The sequence below is a fragment of the Equus przewalskii genome, chromosome 27, assembly GCF_037783145.1.
Source record: "Equus przewalskii isolate Varuska chromosome 27, EquPr2, whole genome shotgun sequence".
Classification (NCBI taxonomy): Eukaryota; Metazoa; Chordata; class Mammalia; order Perissodactyla; family Equidae; genus Equus; species Equus przewalskii.
This window is the reverse complement of record NC_091857.1, coordinates 349,306-353,382: the sequence shown is the minus strand read 5'-3', so window position 1 is coordinate 353,382 and position 4,077 is coordinate 349,306. Positions and strand designations below refer to the sequence as shown.

Genomic DNA, 4,077 nt, shown 5'->3' with positions numbered 1-4,077 from the left:
ACTTTCAAATATCTAAAAAATAACCACAGTCAGGGGCCCTAGGGCTGAAAGCCATGAGGTTACTTAAGAAGCCTGGTGGGGGAGCTGGACAGCTTAGTCACCCCGCCCCTGGTGGCCCATTCCCCACTGCACCTGGAGGCAGCAACAGAAGCTTCACAGAGTGGAGAGTGGCCAGGGCTGAGCTCAGCAGGCACAGGCCACCTTACATGCTGCATAGGAAGTAGCTGTGGAGAGCAGTGCAGGAAATGGGAGAGCAGCCTGTCTTCACCACCCAAGCACATGTCTTCCAGATTGACTCCATCACCAAGAACTGGGTGCCAGCAAGTGAGGAGGCAGCCACCATTTCCTATTCCTATATGTCACAAAAAATAGCTATTGGATCACTAGTTTGTAAGGAGCCAAAGTGATCATAAACAAAACAATCACAGTCAATATGACTTTAAGCAAAATATCACGGAAGCTTGAGCAGTGAACCAACAGCAGAGCCAATGTGGTGTTTGGTTTGGGTTTTTCCTCTGAATAGCAGCTGACAAAATTTACAGAGAAATTTTAGGAGGTAAAAAAAGCTGCAAAACTAGCCAGAGACAAGTCCCAGGAGAAAATCAAAACCCTGAGTAATCATTCCCAAGAATCTGGGTGTGAAACTTTACCTTCTACTGAGGCATCCAGTGTCAATGGGACACACAATGAAAAGACCTCTCACATTGGCTCCACTGACACAGAGCTGAAGTCTGAGCATGACAAGCTGATCTGTGACATAGAGTGCTGCCAATGTGAAGAAATAGGAGAATAAGCTGCAGACCCTGCAGAAGAGCAATGTCCGGCTGACCACGGCACTGCAGGAGTCAGTGGCCAGCATGGAGCAGTGGAAGAGGAAGTTCTCTATCTGCCCTGAAGAGAATGACTGGCTGTGGAACAATCCTGAGGAGTTGGAAGAACAATGCAGAGAGATAACAAAGAGAAGGAGACGAATAGTCAGTTAAAGAGAAGAAATGAGGAGCTGGAGTCAGAACACTGAGAAAAGAAGATAGTTAAAAGACCTCCAAAAACAAAGTAAACTCAGACCTCAGCTCATGTCAGAGTGTGAATACATTTCTGAGCAGTTAGAGGCAGCAAAGAGAGATAATCAAAATCAGAGAGACAAAGTGCTTTCTCTAAAGACAGACATTGAGGAAGGTAACTACTGACCATGCCGCTTGAAGGCAGAATTGAAGAACATCTTGAAGGTGCTGGACGGGAAGATCAATGGCCTCCACAACTTCTGTGGAGGCCTCTGCAAGCTGGGCAAGGAAAGCTAGGGCAGGGCTGAGACCTGGGTACCCTTGTGAGTCCCAAGTGTGTGTGTGAGACAAAATAGGACTAGAACATTCTCCTTTCTGAGTTGCTTCTCTTAATGCAGGTGCAGTTTGTGGTGTTTCCAAACCAGTTGTGTCATCCACTTTCTCCTCTCCAGAGTAGAAATCTCCTCGTGATTCTCTGGCCTTGCAAGGTTGTGGACAACTTGAAGATTCTGATTTGGGGTCCAGAACTAGGTCTGCCTTAAATTTTTAGCAGTCAGGGCAGGGATGTTTATATCTTTTTCTTTTCCTTTTCTTTCTTTCTTTTTTTTTTATTGAGGAAGATTGTCCCTGAGCTAACATCCATGCCAATCTTCCTCGATTTTGTATATGGGATGGGGCCATGGCTTGAGGAGTGGTGTGTAGGTCTGCACCCAGGATCTGAACCCGTGAACCAGGCTCTGCTGAAGCAGAGTGTGAAACAACCACTAAGCCACCAGGTTGGCCTCTATATCTTTCTTAAGGGCTGTTGCAACCTTAATAAATGAAAATGGACTATTTTCTAGCCCAAATATGAACATCGTTTACACCTACTTCCTGTGTAACACTACCCCTGGGGTTTCTAACTTTGTGTGTCTCACACCCCTTGGTGTCTCAGAATTCTTGTGTAACTATCCCACTTGTGTCTCTGAGTTTGTGTGTTATGCTCCCACTGGTGTCTCTGACTTCGTGTGTAAAACTCCACCTGACATCTCTGACGTCGTGTGTCACACTCCAACTGGTGTCTCTGAATCATGTGTCACACTCGCCCTGGCATCTGTGACTTTGTGTGTCACACTCACCCTGGCATCTCTGACTACATGGGCAACATTCCCTGTGGTGTCACTGACTTCATGTTTCACACTCCCATTGGCATTTCTGACATCATGTGTAACACACCCAGTGGCAGCTCTGACTTTGTGTCTCCTACCTCCCCTTGTTTCTCTTAGTACGTTCATCACACTCCCCCTACCATATGTAACTTCATGTGTCACACTCCCAATGGTGTCTCAGACTTCGTTTGTCACACTCCTCATGTGTCTCTGGGTTTGTGCATCACATTCCTCCTCTCATCTTTGAGTTCATGTGGCACACTCCACTCTGGTGCTCTGACATCGTTTCAAATTCTGCCTGGAATCTCTGACTTTGTGTGTCACACTCCCCTTGGTATCGTGGAATTTGTGTGTTACACTGCACGTGGCATCTCTGACTTTGTGTGTAACACTCCCGCTGGCATGTCTGACTTCATGAGTAACACTCTATGTGGCATTTCTTCCTTCGTGTGTAACACTACCCCATATCTTCTTGAACTTTGTGTGTAACACTCCACATGGTATCTCTGACTTCGTGTGTAACACTACCACTGGGTCTCTGACTTTGTGTGTAACACTCCACAGGGCACCTCAGACTTTGGTACTCACGTCCTAGTGTCTCTGACTTAATGTGTAACACAACATGGCCTTTATGCCTTTGAATGTCACACTCCCTGTGGAGTTTTGGACTACTTGTGTAACACTCACACTGACATCTCTGATTTCATATGTCAAACTCCGCCTGGAGTCTCTGACTTCAAATGTAACATTCAACATTGTGTCTCTGACTTCATGTGTCAAAATATGCCTGGTCTCTCTAATATTGTGTCTCACAGTCCCTCTGGCATCTCTGACTTTGTGTGTCCCACTCCCTGTGGTGTCTCTGACTTCATCTGTCACAAACACCCTGATGTCTCTGACTTCCTGTGTAACACTCCCCCTGGCATCTCAGGCTTTGTCTGTAACGCTCCCACCAGCATCTCTGACTTCATGTGTAACACTCCGCCTGGCATCCCAGACTTTGTGTATCACACTCCCCATTGTATCTCTGACTTCATGAGTAACACTCACCCTGTCATCTCTGACTTCATGCATAACACTCCCACTGGCATAACTGACTTCGTGTGTAATTCACCCTTAGGTATCTCTCAGTTCATGGGTAACACTACCACTGCCGTCTTTGACTGTGTGTGTAAAACTCCCCCTGTTCTCTTTTATTTTGTGCATAACACTCCCCCGTGGCATCTCTGACTTCGTGCATGACACTGCCACTGGGGTCTCTGACTTCATGCATTACACTCCCTGTGGTGTCTCTGAATTTGTGAGTAACACTCCAATGGGCATCTCTCACTTCGTGTGTCACACTCCCTGTTGCGTCTCTGACTTCATGTGTCAAAGTCCCTTTGGCATCTCTGACATCGTCTGTAACACTCACTGTGGTGTCTCTGACTTTGTGTCACAATCCACCAGGCATCTCTAACTTCTTGTTTCAAACTACCTCTAGTGTCTACTCCCACTGGCGTCTCTGACTTCATGTGTCACATTCTCCATGGCATTTCCGACTTCGTGTCTAACACTCCCCATGGTGTTTCTGACTTTGTGTGTCTCACTCAGCCTGGCCTTCCTCTCTCTGTGTATCATGCTCCTACTGGCATGTCTGACTTCATGTATAACACTCCCTATTGCATCTCTGAGTTTATGTCACATTCTCTGTGGCATCTGTGACTTTGAGGGTCACACTCACCATGGTGTCTCTGACATCATGTGTCACACTCCAAACTGCATCTCTGAGTTAGTGTGTCACACTCCCCTTAATGCATAACACTTGCCGTGTCATCTCTGATTTCATGTGTAACAATCAGCTTAGCATCTCTATCTTTTGTCACTCTCCCACCAGTGTCTCTGACCTTTTGTGCAACACTCTCCATTTCATCTCTGACTTCGTGTGT

The 4,077-nt window shown here is 46.5% G+C and overlaps 1 pseudogene; it reads left to right on the top strand.

Annotated features, from left to right (window-relative positions):
- The first annotated feature begins 245 nt into the window (after positions 1 to 245).
- LOC103540534 (homer protein homolog 2 pseudogene) lies at positions 246 to 1,298 on the top strand (annotated as a pseudogene).
- The last annotated feature ends 2,779 nt before the right edge of the window (positions 1,299 to 4,077 follow it).